This window comes from Choloepus didactylus, chromosome 10 (genome assembly GCF_015220235.1).
Source record: "Choloepus didactylus isolate mChoDid1 chromosome 10, mChoDid1.pri, whole genome shotgun sequence".
Lineage (NCBI taxonomy): Eukaryota > Metazoa > Chordata > Mammalia > Pilosa > Megalonychidae > Choloepus > Choloepus didactylus.
Window position 1 is genome coordinate 106493626 of NC_051316.1, and position 23173 is coordinate 106516798.

At 42.1% G+C, this 23173-nt stretch overlaps 1 protein-coding gene and 1 pseudogene across 3 annotated transcripts in view; both read left to right on the forward strand.

The window, feature by feature from the left end:
• ASTN2 (astrotactin 2) overlaps positions 1 to 23173 on the forward strand; it is a 926574-nt gene that overhangs the window by 819531 nt on the left and 83870 nt on the right. The gene's annotated exons all lie outside the window — the stretch shown is intronic.
• Positions 5403 to 6349, forward strand: LOC119505086 (annotated as a pseudogene).

The following is a 23173-nucleotide window of genomic DNA, read 5'->3' on the forward strand; positions in this document are numbered from 1 at the left end:
GTTCATTCTGGACCTCTCTATGTTCATCCCTTCTAGCACATGCACATGCTGTTCTCTGCCTCTATGGTACCTTTCCTTGCTTCTTTGCCTTGCAAGCATGAAGCATGATTCATGGTTTTTGAAACTCTCACTTTTCTGAAAATCACTCTTAATATCTTCTCTCCCTGCCTCCCATCCAAGCCCAAATAGTAATACTTAAATTCTGTGTCTGTTACACAGGGTTTATGCCTTCAATTATTCAACAGATACTTGCCTCACAGGTATTAGCCCTAACCAGTCCAGGTGTCAGAGATGAAGGTTAGAGACACTTATGTCAACAGGAAAAGCCGTATCCCTGTCCTGATGGCTCTCACAGTCTAGTGGGAGATAAATATATTAATTGAATGTATAAGGAAGTACATTCTAAAGAAAAGAATTCTCATGTGCTAAGGACTTTGAGACTGTAGGATGATGGGTGAACTAACAGAAGGTTCCTGGATGTGAAAGAGAAAGTTAGGGGGAAGAATGGAAAAGAGGAGGAGTAAGGGTAGGGACGTTTAGACTACCTGGGTCTCATCTTAGGCTTTGGGATTTTTGTTCTAAACATAATGGAAATCTGGGGAAGGGTTTTAAGCCCCATGAACGGCAAGGCTTTGGTTTACTCATTGCTATCTTTTTAGTGGCCAAAAAGTGCCTGGCATGTAGAAAGTGCTCAATAAATGTTCATTGAATAAATGAATGAATGAGTAAATTAATGAATTTGTGGAACAATCAGATTTTATTTTTATAAACGTCACTGGGATGTTTATGGAGAACGAATTGGAAGAAGCAAGAGAATGAATGTACCTAAGCCAAAGAAAAGTGCTATGTGTATGTGTGATTACAGCACCTTTTGGATCTCACTGGGTTTGGCAGTATAGTACAGTAGCTACGAGTAAGAACTTTGGAGCAGGAGAGTCCTGGGTTCAAAGCCCAGTCCTGCTATATATTAAGCAGCAGTGACCTTGACTATGTTACTTTGAGCAATTCTTTCTTTACCAACAAAATAAGGACAATAGTAATAACTACCTGTTTAATTGTTGTGATGATTAAATGGAAATAAAAAAGAATATAAAATGTCTGCTACAAGTTAGTTGTTTAAGGAGTAAGAAAGGCAGAATAATATAGCCAAGAACACAGCTTCCAAAGTTGGCTTGTCCACTTTCAAACCCTGAAACAGATACTTACCAGCTGTGTAACCTTGGGCAAGTTACCTAGGTTCTGTGCAGCTCAGCTTCCTCATCCATAAAATCAGGGAAATAATACAGATCAACATTCCCTTATCCCAAATCCTTGGTGCTCAGTGTGGCTCAGGATTCAGAAATTTTGTACTTTTAGAAAAATAATGTAATGCATATACTGTATATTTTGTAACATTCTCACTGGGTTTAGAGACAGCACTCCTATAATCAAACTTCTTAATATTTCTGCAGCAAACCGTCGACTTACACAAGTATGCTAAGTGAGGTTAAAAACACACACACGCACATTTCACAGTTAGTTCAGGTCAGAATTTGCCACCAAACAAGTTGTGACAAAAAGCTTACAGTTTTTATACCCTTTTGAAATTTGGAATTGCAAGTAAGAGATTATATACCTAGAGTACCTACCTCATAGAATTTTGTGAAGCTTAAAGGAGATTATGTGTATAACATCCTTAGAGTCCTGCCTGGTGAAAAATAAATGTTCTCTGTTCTAATGCCTACCATTAGTATTAATCGAAGCCTGCCTCCCCACTGCACTGGGGGCTTCCTGAGGGCAGGCAGGGTTCTTTCCATCTTGGGTCTCTACCACCAGCAGCACAAGGCCCCACTTGGTGATGCATTCAGCATGTGTTTCTTGAATTCCTTCTCCCTAGGTTATTTTTCTATCCATCTGGTCTGATGAGATTTCCAGGGTCTGTGTGGGATGGAGTAAGTTTAGGACAAAGGATTTACAATGGAACAGAGTCCCCAGAATGGAGTTTCCACGGGTCCTTCTGAGTGCAGTAGTTAACACTTATAAGGATAGGAGGAGGGGTCATTTCCAGACCCACACTGTTTGAACCTACACAGCATGCAAACCCCTTTGTCACTGACCATCAGAATGAATGTAAGGAGAGTAGTGTTACGACTGCCTCCCCTACCCCCAAAATGTAATCTCCACCAAGGCAACAATCTATTGTTTGTTTCATTGACTGGTCTATTCTAAACACCTACAAGAATGACTGGCTCATGGTAGCCACTCAATAAATATTTACTGGATGAATGGATGGGTGGATGAGAATTAGCAGTTATTAAATACCTACCATGTGCCAGGCAAATTCTCATAGTTTCTTCGATCCTCCCAGAAGCCTAGGGAGTAGGTAATATTCTCATCTCCATTTACATCTGAGAAAACTGTGGCCAAGACAAACTCACATCATCAGAACCCACATCTAGGCCTCAGCTCTAGCTCTGTCCTCTGTGTCCCGTTGCATTGGGTGCCTTGTGGAAGACACACTAACCTGGTATCTGCAGGTGCCTCCTGTCGGACAGAGCACCCAGGGCAGGGCAGTGCAGTTGGTCTCTATAGATAGAGATGTAGACTGAGCTGGGAGGGTCTGAGTCAGTGTAGCCCAATTAGACCCCTGATTCAATGGAGGCAAGTATGGAAGATTTTGAGGACAGATCTGACTTTTTCAGACTTATTGTTCCTGGGTTGCTTGGGTTCACTTCCTGATCTGAACTTCCTGGACCAAAGCCATGCCAAGTCATGCTGAGAAATGGTCCATGTCCTTCCATAAGCTTTCTTGTCACACAGAGGAGGCCTTCTAACTCACTCACTCACTGACTGCATGACCTTAGGCAAGTCACTCTCCTGCTTTTCTCTTTAATGCACTAAGAAAGGGGTAACCGTCCTTACCTTGTAGAGGTGTAAAGAGAATCAGAGGCAGTGAATATCAAGTGTTCAGTGCAGTTTCTGTTGTAGACGGGCCTTGAATGGGAGCTGCCACTACTGCCGCTATTCGTATTGTTATTTTATCTGAAGTTCTTCAGCAATTCACCACAGTGCCAGATGAATTGGAAACTCAAGATGGGATGAGGGAGGGGGCTATGCTGACAGTAGTCAGGGTGCTCTGAGGAGACAGAACCTGTGTCCTTTATCGCAGTCTTCTTCACATAGGACGTGGTGCATAGATGGGCCCAGAACTCATTTGCTGGAAGAGATACTGACAAACAGTGTTAGCAGGACCCTTGTGTCCCTGTGCTTTTGGCTCAGTAATGGGACTTCTGCAGAAACAAAAATCAAAACAATGTGTATTCAGTCAGGGCCTCACAAATGTGGACAGTGCCTAAAGCAAATGCAAATTCAGGGCTGCTGAGGAAATAAAGAACAGAATGAAAGGTGTTTGCTGAAGATTTTTTCTGTCTGCATTGTCACTCTCCTTTATATCATGGGTGTTTGTAATTGCTCAGATACAGAAAATACTACGTTTGTTTCCATATTCTTAGAAAAAAGTATGAAAAGTATATACCATGTTAGGAGAGGTTATTTTGAAGTAGAGTGATTACAGATTATTTCATTTTTTTCTTTCTCTCTAAATCTCAGTTCTTTCCTTCTCTATCAACATGTGTTTGCTTTACAACAAAAAGTATCAATGCCCTTCTCTGACCTGAGAGTCAAGAAGGTGGCCATCCATGCCTAGCTATTGAGGAAAGGACATAAAGAGAAAGAAACTATCATCTATGGACATCCATTTCCTGCTACACCTCATGCTAAGTGCTTTACATTCTCTCATTTAATCTACCCAAGAAAGCTGCAATGTTAGGCATTATTCCTCCCATTTCACAGGTAAAGAGATCAAGACTTAGAAAAATTGAGTACATTGCCCCCAATCACATATCCAGGAAATGGTAGTTTTTTAATTTTTAATTGCAATTATTCATTCAAATTGTCTGCCTTCCCTGCTAGAAGGAAAGTGCTAGGAAGACAGGGAAAATGTTCAGACTGTTCGGCACCTAGCACAGGGCCAGGCACACGTAGGTGTTGAGTGCAGAGTTGCTGAATGGATGATTGGATGGATGAGTGAATGCTTCCATGCTATGAGATTACAATGTGTCCACAAATGGGTCAACACACTCACTCACACATCAGCATCCCAGAACTAGCAGCCCCTAACCCAAGATGCTGATTATTCTGAATAATAATCCATTCCTCCCCAGGCCCCCACACCCTGAGGCATTTCCTCATTCCACAGCCAGCAGCTCCTGTCATTCAGCTGTCAGATCTAGGGTTGGGATTCTTTCTTTCTTTTTATTCCGCTGACCCCACTTATTGTTCGGTGAATGATAAATCCGTGGAGAAATCCATCTTCCTTCCTCTCCCTCCAGAGCTGGGGACCTCCTTCTCCTCAGTGACTTCAGACGCCGTCTAATAGCTTTCTTCTGTGATCTCTGGTGGGAGGGGAATGGAGTGGGCTTAGCCGGGAGAGAAAAGCCCATCCCCATCCCACTTGAACCCCTTCTCTGCAGTTTGGGTTGTCCTGGTTTCACCTTCTTGATCTGCTGTATTTCAGGCTGGGGTGGACTGAGGGGTGCAGGAAAGGGGGCCTGCATCCAGGCCCCTGACTTGCTTTGACTCAGAGAGCACGGCCATGCACAAGTGGGCTGGGCCGTGCAGCTGGCCTTGCTTCTCTCCTTGGCCAGGGAGCAGAGAGGCCCAGGCTAGGAAGCTCAGAAAAATCACAGGGCCTCAGTCTGTGGCTGGGGTGGCCTCAAGGCAGCTGGGAGCTGTTTCCTGTACCCTCCGAAGTTAGTGGGCACATTACTCCTTCCAGGACCTCTGTAGACCTACTTTTCTCCCCGAAGAGGAACTGGTTGAGGACAAAACCTGCTCGTGAATGTTCAGATGTCCCTTTATATAAATTTATTTTCCCAGAAATTCTATCCCGAAAACCACAGTTCATTTGATCCCCATTAGAATGTTTGGGCTGGCAGTTTCAGGTTTTGGAAAACACAGATAATCTCAGAGTTTCCTTCCTGGAAGGACCCTGGAAAATCATGGAGCTGTTTGTCCTACACCACCTGCAAATATCACCTTCACTATTTTACCACAACTGGGACATCATTAACTTAATGTGTTCTTCTTTAAATCAACTCTTTTTGTTGTTAAAATCAGTGATTTAAAAACAGAAATTTTATATCACTACCAGTAAATGGAAAACCAGGATTACTTGCCATAAATAGGAAATAACTCTGAGAATCAATACAATGAAAAACAAAGCAATTTTTTAAAATTCTAGGCGAAAGCTTTTGCCTGTGGAAGGTTCTGAGCCAGAGCCTTGCTCTCTCTTTTTTTTTTAAAGAAGGAAAGTTGGAACATTCCAGAGGTATCAAGAACACCTTAACACAGAGGGGAAGGAAATGGTGGTGCTAAAAGGAAACATCTGGGTCAGGCCTGGCTGGGGCTCCCGCTGCTGCTGCTGCTGCTGCTGCTGCTGACCACGGCCCTGGCCAGAAGCTCAGGAACTGCTTCAGCTGAAGTGTTTGACCCGGTCTTGGGGGACACAGCATCTTGCCACCGGGCTGGTCAGTTGACCTATCCCTTGCATACTTACCCCAAGGAAGAGGAGTTATACGCATGTCACAGAGGCTGCAGACTATTTTCAGTTTGTCAGTTTGAGGATAATGGAACTGATTTAAATCAAACCAAATCAGAATGTGAATCTGCATGTACAGAAGCATATTCCCAATCTGACAAGATGGTAATGTGCTTGCCATCTTGGTTGCCAGAATCAGCTGCCATTCGCTGAACCGAGCCTAGAACAACTAATATCCCTGATGTCAAAAATGCGTCTACTCTTCCATCTTACTCTAGTGAGGTCATTCTGGAGTGACATGATGGACTCTGCACAGAGCTTCATAACCTCTTCGTGGAATTTTTATCTCCAAGCTGATGGTGGAAAAATAGTTCTATTCTAGTCTAAGTCAGAATTTCAGTATGCACCACAGTGGGAACAGGAGCCCACAGACTTGAATCATCTCTAAGCAAAATGCCTGTCTGCAAATGAGAAGTTCAACAAGCACACAGGAGCTATCTTGAAGATGGAGAAAGTGATGGCTTTTTAAGATGCCTCTTTCTTAATTCTGGGAGGATTTTAACCACTATTCTTGTCCTCTTGGTGTTGGTGTTGCCCTGGATTTGTTGTGCAACTGTTGCTACAGCTGTGGAGCAGTATGTTCCCTCTGAGAAGCTGAGTATCTATGGTGACTTGGAATTTGTGAATGAACAAAAGCTAAACAGATATCCAGCTTCTTCTAGCAGGGCCTCTACCTACAACAGTGAATCTTGCTCATTCAGATATTTTTAGCTTTTTTTTTTAATGAAAAGTATAATAGATACCTTAATTTCCCTTCCTGATAGAGCTTTTAAAAATGGTTTCATTGGATATAGAGCTTAAGAAATCATTATAAGATGCAAATAAAGTTACCCAAATCTGTGTAGACTGTATTTGCTGTAACTTTACCTGTGTTTTTTTCTAATAATTTAAGAGATGGGGTACTTGGGATTGTATTTTTATTTTACTAATATCTGTAACTACTTTAATTCTCATTTGCATTATTTTTTGTCTTTTTGCTTTTTTCTTTTTTTAACCACGTTCTATGAGCTGATCATTCTTCATCCCCCACCTCCTACCATGATAACAGTCAATCACCTTAGTTAATAAATTGAGTACGTGGTAGGATATGATGCTTCTGCTCAGAGAGGGCCCACAAACCTGTTATTTGAAGTTTAGCAGGAGATGCCCTTTAATGGCATTACCTTTTCAGTTGTAATGAATGGAAATCACTAAAATTTTATTTGAATTTAAAAAGAAAAGAACACGAAAGAGAGCACATGAGCACTAAACCCAGCCATTTCCATGACTGAATTTGAAGGATTGAAAGAAAATCAGAAAGGACCTTTTTTTTCCATTAAACTATTTAATTCTAATGTGTCCAACACTTTGGGAAACACCATGCAGCCCAATAAAACAATTTCTACCAGGGAAGGGACTGGCTTCTGGTCACACAGGAAATCAGTAGCAGTGGTGGTGGGACTAGACTCAGGATAGCGTACTCCAGGGCTGTCCAAAATCCCACCCCCTCAGCACACCAAGATGCCTCTTTAAAGGGGACAATTAACTTTTCAGGTGTGGGGTCTCAGAGGGTAAGGATTTCGTCAAGAAAAGGTTTACATTATTTTTTTCTACTACAACAATCAGTGTTTGTGGTATTGTTAAAACAGACGTTAACTTGTCAGCATTCTAGCTACCGCTTCCTTTCTCCCTTACTTAAGAAAATACCTTGGAATTAAGTGAAATAAAGTGACTAATGGCGATAAGGTGATAAGATAGAAAACTTAAAAGTGAATCAGTCACAAGCATGTGAACTTTATTAATAGTTTAATCATTCATTCATTCATTTGTTCATTCAATATGTATTGAGTCCCTTACAGCTTTAAATGCATCCATCTATGGCTAGTAGAAGACTCTTCAGAACCTCACATTGTGTTCTCCTACAGCAATTTTCTAAAACTCTGAAATAAAAAAATAAAAAAATAAAAAAAATTCAAATTTTTCTCAAGGTCAGAGAGCCAAGAGACAAGATCACTCAAAATTTGGCTGCCCCAGGCTATGACCTTTGTTTAGCACTGACAATATGTTCAGGGCCATGTTAGGTAGATGTTATTTTCCCCACCTTACCTGTAGAGAAGTAGAGTCTTAGCTGAAGTGTTTTGCCAGCCTGGAAGGTGGAAGTCTGACTTCTTCCCAAAGCCAGTGATCTTTCCGCTGCATCTCAGAGGGACCTGCTTATAAGCATTTTTGAGAGTAAAGAATTTTTCTCACATACGTTTACTTTCCATCTGAGGGCCTAATATTGTGCCCTACAGTTGCTGCTCAGTAAACATCTCCTGAGGATAATGGTGATGTAACAGATAGAGTCCAGAAGAGGGTCCAGAAGCATGTCCAGAAGAGGAAAGTGAAGAAAAAAAACACTGACCCCTGGACTGGTCTTCTCTGAATGTCACGACCTCACATAGGGCTCCATGAAGTGAATGCTATAAACATCTAAAGTTGTATTTTTTATTTATTTTTAATTTGGGAGCTAAAATGAAGTGAGGCCAGACTGTTTATTGATCAGTCTTGTTTTAGAGTCAAAGGTAGATTCCTTGGCCTTTTCGCTGGCATGTCCTCAGATTCACAGAATCTTCCTCAAACCAGCAGACCATTAAAAATAATAATAAACAAAAAAGGAAAGGAAAGTATTTGCCTGAACCAAGCTCAGAGACCTCTTAAGACTCCCAGTCAGTGGATGCTTTCATCTCTCTCTGTTTCACCTAGTCCCATCCTCTGCTGCTTCCTGAATCTTCTTTGTACTGGGATCCATTGCCTTCAGTCCTACTGGCTGCCCTTTCTGGAACCTTTCCCATTCTTTGTGACAATGATAATTTCATAGATTTCCAAAGGAAGCTGTAAAATCTCAGCACAAGCCCTTGTGGTCGGATATGCTCGTTGGCTGTGCCCCTGGTGGATTGGACAAGAGTAACTAGCCCAACCCTGGTTCCAGGTGATACCAAGTTTCAGGGAACCAGGTCTTGGATCTTCATCTTTCTTTTTGACTTCTGAGTTGGGTTTATCATCCCAGCACACACAGCAGCCTCACTTGGTGGGTGGAGTATGGGTACAGGAGTCAGGATTCAAAGATTCAAACCCCACTTCTACTATAGCTTACCACAAGAGCACCAGAGAGCTCTCTCTTTCCCTCTCTGGATCTCAAAATAAGGAGTTTGGACCAGATCAGTAGTTTTAAAACTTTGTTATGAGAGCCCCAGGGACAGCTTGAGGCACCCCGGGAGGCACTGAGGGAGGCAAGTTCAAGTGGACAGGAGCCTGAGTCCACTCACCTCCTGCTGGTGGCAGAGTAAATTACCTTTATCTGTTTGCTTTTCACAAAAGACTGTATTAGAAGGAAATGATCTTTGTTTAAATAAAACAGTTTGAGACCATAAGTTTTCAGATTCACTTCCAGCAAAAATAAATACTTCCCCTAAAAATACAAAAAGAGCCCCAAATATGGTGAATGAAAACAAACAAAATACCCTCTTTATTTCCCTAGTAATATGCCCATTTTACGTGATAGATTAACTAAGGCAAGGGAAGGAAGTTGAGAAAGAAAATGCTTTGCCTCCTCACTCACCCCTTCACACATCACATGAGGAAAGAATCTTAGAATCTCTAGTCTTGTGTGCCAGCTTTGGCCTCTGTGAGCTACTGTAAGGGATCAAAGTCTTCATGGTTGTCTTTTTTTTCTCTGAAAATTATTATAATTAAGTGTGCATGGTATGTGTGTAGATATATCAGAAAACAAACATTTTGTTTTCAAAATCTGTTGCCACATCATTCTACTGAAAGGATCTACAAACTTGCTTAGACATCATCTACCTTTTAGCTGCTTCCCTCTTATTCTCTGTACCTCTTCCTATTTCCTGAGAATCTGAGATTAGAAGCTCCTTTGCTCTATAGCCTGATTTCTGACTCCTCCTACCTTACTCTCCAGCCTCACTGAACTGTGGTACTCTAGGGAGAAACTTGGACTAAGCTAGAGTGATGGCTGTGAGGATGGAGGGAGGGTGGAGGCTGTGAGAGGTGGAATCCACAGGACATTGGTGGTGAGGGGTGGGGGTAGAGAGTTGCTGCAGGGAGAAGACTGAAAGGGCAGAGTGAAAGCTGACTCTGAGGTTTGAGCCAGAACTACTGACCATTGGAGCCAGTCTGGCAAATGGAAGGGAGTAGAGGAGAAGAAGAAATTTAGAGGAAAAGAAATACAATAACTAAAAGAACTGAGTACCAAAGGAGGCTTCAAGGACCTGGAACCCATGGATAGGGGCTGGTCTTACAGAGGGGGAAGAATGCTATTGCTCTCTCAGATGCACCCCCCTAGTCTAGGAAATGATGGTGATGGCAGAAGAAAGGGATTGAATTAACCGTGTTCTCAGTAAAAGTTAATTCTGAAGGAGGGGCAGGCCAAGGTGGTAGAGAGATCAGGGAATGGGTGAGAGTGGCTTTCAATGTATGGTCCATTGATATCAGAACAACCAGGGAGAGCAAATTCCTGGGTTGACCCCACAACTACTGAATCAAAATTTCTAGCAATCTTTTTTTTTAAACTCTCCCCAGGTGATTCTTATGTTTACTAATGTTTGAGAGTCACAATGGTAGGAAATCTACTTGGGATGATGAAACTCAATAAATGTCTTCCCAAAGAGTTCCCAGGCCCTTTGAGTGCCCCTCTCCTGCCACACTACCCCCGTCTTTCTCCAGGCACCTGTGGAAGGCAGAGCAGGCAGGATTTCTCTGAGTACATTCAGCTTCCTTTAGGACACAGTTGGGTTCATTTGTGCCAAAGTCTGACATCTGCTCATCATGGGGGCCAAGGCTGCTGCTTTTCTTGGCAGGCAGCAGAGCCTCAGAGCAAGGCCAGGCATCGCAGTGGTCAGGAGAATCTGGGTTCTAATCTCACCTTGGCCTGGTCCCAAGCTACCATACATCAGGATGTAGTCCCAGTAACTTTCTTGGTTTTGTAGGGACAGGGATTCCTGCCTATTTCATTGGCTGTTTTGAGGAGGTCTTGAGTGTGAAACTACTTTGGGTCTGCCTACCTCAGCTTCTTCATTGGTAAAAGAGTATGACAACATCCTAGTAGCCAGAGCATTGGAGGATTTATTCTTGTTTTCTCTTCCTCCTCCTTTCCCAATCTCCTCCTCACCCACACCACACTCCAAAAGCAAGTGAGCTTCAGTTAAGTAACGAGAGCCGCATTCCTGAGAGCTGCTCAGGGCCAGAACCCGTAGGGGACCTTGTGAGGAATCACAAAGAGGACTTGTGACAATAATAAAGTCATGGTTTTTTAAAGCCTTTATTTTGTTACAGATGCTTCCCACATATTATCTCAGCTGATGCTCACAACAATTGTAGGCATTAGGAATTGGCATCCCTGATTGGCAGTATGGAGATTATGCCTCAAAGCACATAGATGGCAGCTTGTAGAGCCAGACTGAACTCAGGTCTGTTCAACTCCATCCACAGCTTAGCCACAGGGATTTTATGCAGAAAGAAATCCAGCCACCTGGGAATTCCCAATTGAAGGCCCAGTGTGCTAAGGCTTGGCATGCAGAAGAGGATCAGGAGACTTGATATGGATTTATAGAAGAAGGAGAGAGTTATTCTGACTGTGAAGACCTGATAGGGCCATTTGGAAAGACTGGGATTAAATCAGGGACATTTTCATTTGGATTTTTTTAGTGGGATTTTGAAGGATGCCCATAGGTTCAGTTGAATGGGAGAGAAGGCACATCATAAACAAAGGTGCAGAAGTAGGAAACTTCGACTCACATTTGGGGAAGCAAACAGATTTACAAGTAGTGTAAAATGCATGGTGAGTACGGAGATATTATTGGGCCAGAGGTGGGAGGCCTGGAATGTCATCTTGGAGAGGGGGGTGCCTTTGGAAAGAGCCTTTCAAGAGGAAGTGAGCAGTGAACACAGGCCTGGAGGCAGGAAAGCGCAGGACTCTTTGGAAGTCATCCAGTTGTGCTGTATGTCAGGAGCGCAGGGTCCTCTGCCCCATTTGTTCCCTGGCCCTGGCCAGCATCCATTTGTAAAGGTTGCGGGCCCTCGTCTGGGATCACCCTGCAAAAGAGCATCCATCCAGCCTGCTGCCTGAATTGAGCAAGAGGCTGGAAGCAGAGTGAGGAAGCTGCAGCTGTGAGTCAGAAGGCCCCCACGCAGGCTCCAGCCCCAGGCCTGAGGCCCCCGCTGGGATCGGAGCTCTGGCCCAGGTTGGGCTTGTCTAACACACACTGTATAGCCAAGGCGGCTTCCAGCTGCCCTGACTCCCTGAGAATAATCTGAGTTGCTCGTGCCCCTTTTGTGGGTTGTGTTTCTCTTTTTCTTCCTCCTCTACGTTTCTGCCTTGTCTTCCTTTGACCCCTCTTCTTTTTTAATATTTCATTCTCTTTGTTTTCTTTACCCTATTCTTTTTTCCACTGCCTTTCCTTCTTTCTTTATTTTCAGCACCTTCCTCTTCCTCTTTCTCTGAATCCTTTTAGTATCTGTATTGTTGTTATCTGCATTGTGATTCCAGAGACCTAGGTTCTAGACCTGGTGATTGTTGACTCACTTTGGATTCACTCTTTCTCTCTGTTTCTCAGTTTCCTCATCCATCCATGAGGCAATTTGATTAGATGGTGTTTTAAAGACAAAAAGCTTTCAGGGTTTTTCATTCTAGAATTCTCTGTCTCTACTCTTTCACCTCTTTCATCGAATCGTTACATGACAGAGCTCATGGGGCTCTTAGAATTCGTTTAAGACCATGGATCTAGACCCTGATGTCCTGCTAGATTCATCTATGGAGCTTATAAAAAACACTCTTGCCCAGATCCCATACCAGTCCAATTAGATAAGAATTGATGGAGGGGGGGGGCCCCAGGCATTCATTTATATAAAACTCCCCAGGTGATTCTCTTGTGCATCAGGGAGGGAGAATTTCTGATTCAAAAGGAGCTGCCATTTGGTAAAGATGGAGAAGCTGAGGTCCAGAGCAAGGAAGGGACACAGCCAGAGTCACATGGTGAGTCAGTGAACACAGGACCACAACCCAGCCTCCTGCCATCTCCACCCCCTTAGCCTTGACTTTGAATCACCTTAAGCAAATGCCACCACCTCCAGTGGAGCCAGGCAGGAGAGCAGCCTCCCACTCTGCCAGAGCCTGGCTTGGAAACAGGGCCCAGACACAGCCCCATTAAGCCAGGCAGTGCCTTACGGGAATCGCCCCTGGCTCCAGCTTAGAAAACAAACAGAGTGCTTTGGTTTTCCTTGGCTGCTTCCAGGGTTGGAGAGCTAGGAGAAGAGCACCTGAGGACGCAGGTTTGCTGTTCTTCTCGGAGGCAAAGCAGGGCTGTCAGAGGCTAGGCCTGGAGACAGGTGGGCAGGGCCACTTCTGGGGGTGAGTTGGGGAGTGCATGCTTCCCAAAGCTGCTGCCAAAACAGGCTGCCTGAAAATGCAGCCCACACATGGGATGATGCCTGAGGGGGAGGGAACGGAGACACAGAACCTCAGGTTGGGTGGCAGCAGTAGGTAAACCGCACGCACACCTTGCCCTGCCCCCAAACAGACCCCCTCAGGTGTATGCAAGCTCCATTCCTTCCTCCCAGACAGTGATTATGGAGAAAAGAGGCCCCTATTGGAATCACAGCTGAAGTTACTGTTTATTGCGAGCTCCCTATATGCCAAACTCTACGATAAGCTCTTTATACAAATTATCTCATTGAATTTGTCACAGTTCGCTGAAGGGAAGGAATGATTAGTTTGCCCACTTTGCAGATGACAAAATGAGATGGGAGAAATGAAATCCACCACCCTAGGTATACAGTCCAGAAGGTACATAGTAGACCCAGAACTCAAGCTCAGGTCTGCCTGATTCCAAAGCTCAGCCTCTTAGCCACTGTGACACTGCTTTTGAATGAATTGGCAGGCCTAGAATGAATCTCCACACCTTTAATGACACGCCATGGGTCTTTAGCCAAGTTAATCGACCTCTCTGAGTCTCAACTTCCTCCTCCATAAATTGGCTCTTGCTCTGCCTATTTCACATGACTGGTGTGAGGATCGAATGCAAGCTGGACGTGAAAAAAGTTAGTAAACAATCAAGGAATGTACAAATGTAAGAGATTATTGCTGTTATCGCCAAACACAGCTGTGTCCTCACGTGGGGAACCACCGTCACACATACACCTGTCCGTACTTGTGACCTTGGTCATCCCTGGCAACCTCTTTGGTTCCCAAGGACTCAAGTGGAGGAGAAGGGAAGGGAGGAAGTAATAAGAACCTGTTTATAAAACACTTCACATCTCTCAGATGAAAGCTTCTGGATAAATATCACGGCACCACATAAATAAAACATGAATGAAATCATATTATTCCTCCCCCCTCCAGCCGACATGCCTGCAGATGCTCTCCCCCGTGCTGAGGGCAGCTGGGTGAAGTACAAAGAACAGGAGCTTTGGAGTCAGAATGACTGAAGTTCCACTCCTGCTTCTTCCATGTGCTAGTTGCACGGCCTGGAGCTGGTTACTTAGCCTCTCTGAGCCTCAGTTTCCTCCTCAGAGAGTTGGAAATAACAAAATATCCATCACTTAGTTTGCTAAAACCATTAAACAAGCCCCTGTATGTATCTCTGGTTCAGCACAGTTCTCATGACACTGGATACTACTTACCTCTTTACATGCCTGTTTTCCCCAATCTACTATTAAGTTCTAAAAGTAGATACAAGATGATGGCTTATGCTCAATAAATTTCAATTCCATTCTTTTATTCCCCCAAAGTCACTCCATCTTTACACTCCCAGACCAAAATTCAGACCAATGCTTGTCTCTAACTCAATATATTACTCAACTGGGACAGACACTGCGGTATTTGAGATTCCTGACTTACTTAGCTGGCCAGGCTGTGCTGTCCAGGTATCAGTTGTCTGACCTTGGGCAAGTTAGCTTACATCTCTGAGACTCAGTTTCTCTACCCCTAAAGTGGAGGACAATAGCTAGGAGGATCACATCTAATGCAGGCAGAGAAAATGCTTGGCAAACTATAAAGCATTTGGAAAGCATAAAGGCATGTCATCTGTCATGAACCTTAGTATATGTCAACCAGAATATTTGATTTTATAGTGTCATTTCTCCTAGCCTCTAGGTACCCTAGCTCTGGAGTCCTTTCACACCATCATCATCTGACTCCACATTTTCAGCACTTTACTTTTGGATCCAGAAGACTCAGACAACACCACCATCCCTACTATTGTAATCTCATCATCATCTCCTTGCTGACTTCTTCCATAACTCAGCAGTCAGGGAATGTAAAACAATGCTCAATTAGAAGTCAGGACGCCAGCTCTTGTCTGGGTTTTTAGTCTGCTATCCCACTCTGGAACCCAACTGCTTTTAGTGTAAAATGAAGAGATTTCAGATGACAAAAATTATCAGCCCTCACATAGCACTTTTCACTTTACAAGTACCTATAAAAACAGGGACTCGGGGAAAGTGACTTTCCCAAGGTCACTGGGCAATAAGGCATAATTTAGTGTTAGAATTAAATTTTTTTCCCACTGCCTGGCACAGTGCCTGGCCTGGACCCTGTGTTTAGGAAATGGCTGTTAAATGCATTCTGATACCACCTACACGTGAACTTACTTTAAACAAACAACTTTTCCTGCAAAATTATTGGTGATTTTAAAAACTGAATTTGATTTTAAGAAAGATTTGAGCTGTTTATAAAAGTCCTTAAACTATGGTTTTCAGATACATTTCTGAGAGCTTAAGGGATCTGTGGCTAGGCCTTAGGGCATGGCAAGGTGAGCAGGAGGACTGCTGTCGGGGGTGATGGGCTGGATACCATCTGATGGCCCCCCTCTCATCTATTGACATATAGGACATATGCATAAAGTTTTTTTGGTAAGGTAGATTCATTTGATTGCTTTGAAATGTTTGAAAATAACTGCTTTAAGATAATGAGAAGGAACTGGGACATCCCAAATGAGGCACTGAGTATCAAGATGTGGGCTACATATGAAGACTCCAACCCACAGTTCATTCTCCAATTTTGAAAGCACCATTTTACATATAAATCTATGGGGCACTTCCTCAGCCATTTCAGGACCAGGTGCAAAGGTATACAGAAACCCACTGGCACCCAGCTCTGGGCTAAAGCTCCAGGCCCTCTCAAACTGTTTTCTCAGGGATAGCCCATAGCCCCAGGCAGACAGCCCCCCATGCCAGGTCTGGCATCCCTGGCTGTGAGTTGGCACATCTGGGCCCTAGCCTAACTGCAGGTCAGAAGCCGCTGATGCTGTCCAATAAAATCACTGGGAGGCTGGAAGGAACTGTCCCAGAGACTGGGGAGAAGCAGGGTCCGTCATGTTTTCTCAGGCATACAGAGGAACCAGTAGCTGGGCAGTAGCAAGGCACTGCCATTCTCACCGAGGGTCTTCTGGTTCCCATTCCAAAATAAGCTAGGGAGGATGTTTCTGCAGCTGGGAAGAAAGATGGGGGAATCCCACTAAGGCTTTTTTATGCTTTGTAACCTTGTATATCCTTAAGACGTTCACAAAAATCTCTCAGCTTCATCTTCTTTGCCATGTTACCCACTGATTTGGCTCCTAGAAAATTGCTGTTGTGTTGCTGCTGTGATTTATAGGCCCAGCCCCCAATGCCTAATCCAGAGTGTTACTTTAGTGTCAAAAGCATATTGTCCGTGTCCTTACTGCTTTCCAGTATAACTTCTGCTATTCCTAAGAACCAGTCAACCAAATCATCAAATGACAAAAAAGGTGTAACTGTCAGAAATGTGATAGAACCTCACAAGCACGTAAAATCAACTATGTAAATAGAGAAGTCCAAGTCACCCTTTCCTTTTTTTCTGAGATGTGTAAACATAGCAAATTGCCTAGGAAAAAAAAAAGGGGGGCCATTTCAGGGAAAGTCCTAACACCATCATGTCTAAGATATCTGTGTCCTTTGTCAGTGATTAATTTTTTTTATTTTTTTTTTTTTTTTTTTTTTTTTTTTTTGAGGAATGGGAGTGCTGTCTTAAAGTGAGTCACTTGATTGGACATGGAGGCCTTGGGGCTACTTCCCCTCTCCTTCCCATGGATATCTGGAGATACTCCATTTTTCATTCAGATATCTCACTTCTCCCCAGACACTGCATACACCTTAGTATGACCTCCTCAGTGCAAATTGCAGGGTTGATTAATCATGGAATATTAGAATGTCAGAGCCATGAAGTGCCCATGGAGAGTTTTGAGAGTAATGCCTTCCTTTACAAATGAGGTCCTTTCTGGCAGCCCCTTCCCAGGAGCTTCTGCAGGAAATTTGATGTTGCTAACCCATTCCCCAGTCTCTCTGTTAGAACTAGACTATGTTATGTTTTTCAGTGGAGAAAGAGATGATGAAGGGGTTTAGTTACGTACCCCAGGTCATGTTGGCTTTGTTAGGGGCAGTGACAAGAGGTCTGAACTCCAGGTCCTCATCAGTGCTTGTCCACTGTGCCTCGTGGCTCCACAGAAAATACCCACAGGAGTCTCTCAGAAGATTCATCCCAATGTCTCAGATAGTTCTGGGGCCAGTGGGTTTGTCAGCAGAACCCTGCAAGGAGCTTAGAAGCTTCTATCAGCTCCAAGTTCACATGAGAGGAAAACAAAATTCCATCATAATCTTGACCATCTGTGGATGAGGATGGTTTTTCAAGAGAGGCCATTGGAAAGGGGAATAGGGGAATGAGGAAATTAAAGACTGTTTTCCTAAGGGAGCATGATTTGGACAGGTTCCCTGGTTCAACTAAGCAACATAGGATATGGCATAGTAGTAAATTGTTCTACCTTGTTGAGCTCCTGCTCTTTCAGTAATTTTAAGCTTCTGTTTTATGGCAATCTGTTTCAAAACTATGTCATGATTAACAATAGAGTATCAGATGCCTCTTATGCTACGATCCTGAAACCTATGAGTATGAAGAACTCCCTTCTTTTCCTTTAAATTGTTTTCTGTGTATCAGAAACCTTGCATGATTGTCCTTCGGGTATGTATCTAGCAGAGCTAGTATTCATTTTAAACGGAGTTCCAAAAATGCAATATTGCTGTCTAACACAGATACTATCTGGCATTTTTTTTAAGACTAGATGATTCAAAAGATGAACTATCAAGGTTATTCCAAAAATCATACTCTTAGAACAACACTTTGATAAATGGGGCTGATGATGGTCTTTAATAACTTCAATATGTTATCTATTTTTTTTCCAGAATTTATACCTTGGCTTTGTTCAGATTCTTCTAAGTTATTTTAAAGTTCACACTGAAACTACTTTTTTTTTCTGACAGTCTTACAGTGATCTTTGACCAAAAGCAATATACATATTAACTTGAACTGATCTGATATTAAAACAGCATAATCAATTGAAGTGATAGGATTTATTAGGCCCCATATAGATAGTGGATCTTAAAGGATATTACATACCAGCAGAAGTTGAAGTCCTCTTTTTTTTCATTAAAGATCACATAACAATATTTAGTAGACACTATTACAAATTGCTGATGGTAAGGTAAATTAATAAACTATTCTTAATGACAAATTACCAATGTGTATTGAGGAACTTATTTTAGAAAATTTTTTCATACAAGATTTACATGTAAGGATGTTCATGACAGGGTTTATTAGAAAGCAAATTGTAAAACTCGTCTAAGTATTATTAAAGAAAGCAGTTTACAAGATAGTATATAGGGTGCCTTAATAAAAGCTCATCTAGTTATAGGGGTGTATGTATGTTTATTGAGAGCTAAAGGGGAAATCTCGTAGAGCAAGAGACACTGGAACTGGGGAGGTGTTAGGAACCCCAGGAGCTATCTTCTGGAAGTTTTGGAGACCATCAGCTCTTATATCCACATTTCCCTCTATTTCCACCTGCTCATGGTAGCAAATTGCTGCCTGAGCTCCAGTGATTTCAGCCAGCTGGCTGTCTTTCTAGTACTTTGGTATTGCCAGCTTTAATTCCTGGGAGGAAGAATATTATTGGACCTCTGTGGGTTAAGTGTTTACTCTTGGTCCAATGGGCTTTGCTTAAAGGGGCAGCATTACATTGGACAAACATGGCTAAAAGAGCCTGATGCTGGGTGTTTGGGGAATAGTTCTCAGCAAAGGCTGGGTAGATCTCACAGTGACTCATACTATTAAGGATCTTCTTTGTGTGTGTGTGCATGTGTGTGTGTGTGATGTGTGTGTAGTCTGTTGATTCATGCAAAATGACTGAAAGAAAATATACATGTTATATATATATTTTCATGCTATCAGTTGTTTTCTTTTTCTTAGGTCTGGCAGATCTGTGTTTTCCCTTTTCCCTAAATTTTCTATAATGAACATGTATTATTTTTGCAAGAAGAAACATGCTTAAAGTGTCATAAAATTAATTTTTGTGATGGAAAATGGTTTTTCCCACCCATTATAGAATGGAAATGCAGAAACACGGACAAATCATTCAGAACTCTACCAGTCTGAATGATCATGGTTGTGGTGTACCTCCTTCCCAGTCAATGCATATTCCTCATATGGAGGAAAACATAAGGGGTATTGATTTTTTTCTGTTTTTTTTTTATTAGATACAGTATTCAAAAATTTCCTCATAAATTTCACAGACATCTTGTAAACATTTTTGATTCTATACTGTATCATAATGTAGATATTTCATATTTTACATAACATTTTTTCCAGTATTGGACATTTAGGCATTTCCAACTTCTCACCTGTTTTGAAGATTGCTAAAATAAGCATGAGTACTTACATTTTAGACAGAAATAATCTGTTGTGAAGACTGGCATCTAAAACTAATTCTTTAATATACTAAAAAATTCCACTTTTCCAATGGCATTTACAAGCACTTCTCTTCTTCCATCTTGTTTCTTTTCTTTTTAAAAGTTCTGTCTCTGCATGAGTTGCATCCTGGATTAGTGACTTTAGATGGCCAGTTTGATGCTCTGCCCACAGATCTTCAGGAAAACACCTGTAGGCTGGATGATTACACATCAAGGAGAACTCATCCTAAGGTCAAAGCTACAGCCCAAGCAGTTGGCTGCCATAGTGAACACATTTTGACCAGAGGTCCAGAGTTCCTTTCTCTAATGTGCTGTTTCAGTCATCCCCAGTTCTCTGGGAATCTGGAATTCAGAAAGGTTTAAGAAATGAACCTGTATGGATAATCAGGGGAAGAAGTACAAAAAATAATTTTACCTTTCTCTTCTAGCATATCCCCTAGAGTAGAAGATAAATTTAGATGGGTATGATATTTTCCTCTTTTCCTTTTTTATTGTCAAGCCTATGATCTGGTGCAGGATCTAATGAATGGTGAATTTCCTATCAGACATGAATAAAAATTTTAATTAGAACTAGAGTTACTCAGAGCCAGGAGGCTCCTTAGAAATAAATCCTCTATAAAGATTAGAAAGCCTAGAAATAAGGAGGGAAGTGATGCATCCAGTATGTCACAGGTGGTCATTGGCTGGGCAATTCAGCCTCAAGTGACTGAGACTTATGCACTGTATTTTATCACACCAAGCAGCCATTGGTTAGAAGATGCATCTTATTTTAGATGCCTCTAAGAAAGAAAAGAAAGTGCTGCCAACTAAACTATAACCCAATGCTTTCTATCAATTAAATTTTTAGATTTTATACTTATTGAAGAGATTGTTTTATTCTTACTTAGCATAGAATTTTATACCCTTTTTTGATATAAAGCCAAATAAATGTTCAAATATTCATAAAACTTCTTTACATTTAGAGGCTGCCTTTCTGAATCACTTTTTTTAAATTAAATTCGGTTTTATTGAGATATATTCACGTACCATACAATCATCCATGGTGTACAATCAGTTGTTCACAGTACCATCAGATAATTATGCATTCGTCCCCACAGTCAGTTTTTGAACATTTTCTGAATCACTTTTTGACCCAGGATCATTGAATTGTATGTTTTCCCATACACTGTTTTCCTCTCTGCTATTCAATAGATTGGTAATGCTGCATTTATTTATTTTCTTCCTCATAGTTTTTATTTTTTATTTTTAATTTCAACAGATTTATTGAGATATAATTTGCATACCATATACGCATCCATTTAAAGAGTACAATTTACTGGATTCTAGTATATTCATAGAGTTGTGCAACTAGCACCACAGTCAGTTTTAGGACTGTTCCATAGAAATGAAATCCTATACCCAATAGCAGCCTTTCCCATTTCCCCTCAACCTCGCAGCCCTAGGCAACCACTAATCTACTTTGTCTCCATAGACTTTCCTGTTCTGGACATATTAATGGAGTCATACAATACATGGTCTTTAGTCACTGGCTTCTTTCACATAGCATAGTATTTTCAGTGTGCAACCATGTTGTAGCATGCATCGGTACTTCATTCCTTTTTATTGCTGCATTTCTTAAAAAATGATTCCACCATGATCTCTGGGATTTTCCTTCAAGTTTTAATGCCAGTGATTTCTTAATTTTACCAGGACTTGTCAATGAAGTTTGTCAGACAACAGTCAGGGTTCATACTCCTTCTTCACTTAGTTCTTAAGTAGTTTGTAGCCTGAAATGTTGATGATTGTTCTTATCCAGTTGTACCACTGGGAATGATGGCTAAGCCCACACAGACACGACAATGCCGACTGCTGCCTGGCTGACAAAAACTAGATGGCAGCATCCCTTGTAAGAAGCTGTCAGTTTCAAAGATACTGAAATGAAGGGGAAAAGGCGTGCATTTTGGGATAAATAAAGCATGGATTATATTTTTAAGGACTTTTCCTTAGATCAACAGGAAGGGATTTCGCTCTGAGCACCAACAAGCAGAGAGACTTGGGACATACAGCCCAGAAATTTGAAGGAACAGTAAAGGTCACAAGTCAAACACCACAGTGACAGCAGGAATCCCCTATGCATCAGTGGTTCTCTGCCCTTGAGCACAAGAATCACTTGGAGAAGTTTTAAAAATATGAAGTCCCAAGTCACAAACCGAAGATGCTTTTTTTAGTAGGTCTGATGTAGAACCCTAAATCTTTGTTGTTGTTGTTGTTGTTGTTGTTGTGTGTGGCGGGAGTATTTATTTTTTGTTTTGTTTTTTGAAAGTAGCTTATCTAATACTGGGAACCAGAACCAGAGCTCTAGATCATTCCTGACAGATCAGGCAGAGACAGCCCAAGCCTCTCCCAGGAAGCATTGGGGGATAGTGGGATCAACACTGAGTTTGGAGTCACACAGATCTGGTTTCCAATCCTGACATGGCCACTTATGACCAATGCATCATTGAGCAAATCACTCAGCCTCTCTGAGCCTCAGTTTCATCCTCTTTAAAATGATAGCAGCCTGGAAGGGTTGTTGTGACAGCTATGTGAAATACACATGAAATTCATTGCAAATGATACTTCTCCCAATCCTAGCTGCCCTGGCTCAGATCTTCTCTGGCTCAAATCATTGCCGCTCCGCCCTCAGTACCTACCTCTTGAAACGTGATTATTCTACATGATTATCCTGTTTTCCACCTGGCATCTGCCCCGGCTTTTCTGATTCTGTGATAGTCGATGGAGTTCTCTGATTTCACAATTTGCAGTGGATACTCTTTCCAAAGTCTGAGCCTTTGAAAAACTTGCCTCCAGAAGACTGCTGCGTTTTCTAGCTTTGGAAACTCATGGGCAGTCACCTTCCACAATGCTCAGTTATTTACCTTCCAGGGTTTCCTGTGTGTTTGCAGTTTACAGTTTCACCCAATGTTCCCACCACACATACACATTACACATGCCACTCTGTCCCATATATTGTCCCTATACCGCAGATGGAGGGGAAATCTTCAGTTGTCAGAAATGCAATCGAACTGTCAAATGAACGTGAAGTCACCACAGTAGATTGTGAAACCAAAATTACAGCTCTGTTGGTTCCACCATTGTGTAACATGAAAAAGTTTTGATAAACAAAGATGCCAAATAAAAGAAAAAAATCTATGGGCCCTGGCAAACAGAAGGGCATTGGACCACATGTCAGACAACTTCACAATCATAATTATTCCCTTTTGCTATGTTTCAGCATCCAGGACTACATTTAAGACATAAAGACAAATGAAAACTGGTTCCATTTTGAAGATCATAGCCCAGTAAGGAAGGAGAAAAGGACACAGGCAAACCGAGTACAGCATGATAACTATTTCCATTGGGGGAAAATGGAACAGACAATGGGAACTCAGACTGGGGCTACTAATCCAGACTTGGGGATGGGGTGGGGACAAGACAGTTTCTTTATGCTAACATATAGTTGCTGAATGAAAGCCTACACTTTGATTTCACCTTTCATCTGGGCATGATTTTCCATTTTGATAAATAAACAAAAAAATCTGTGCATTTATTCATTTAACAGATACCTATTTAGCACCTGCTACATGCCACACACTGTTCTAGGTGCTAGATATTCATTGAACAAAAAAGAAATGACCTCCACCATTGCAGCTTCTCAAAAGGAGCTGGCAGCTGTTAAACCAGTAAACATACAAATAGGCAATTCGTATTGTGATAGGTGAT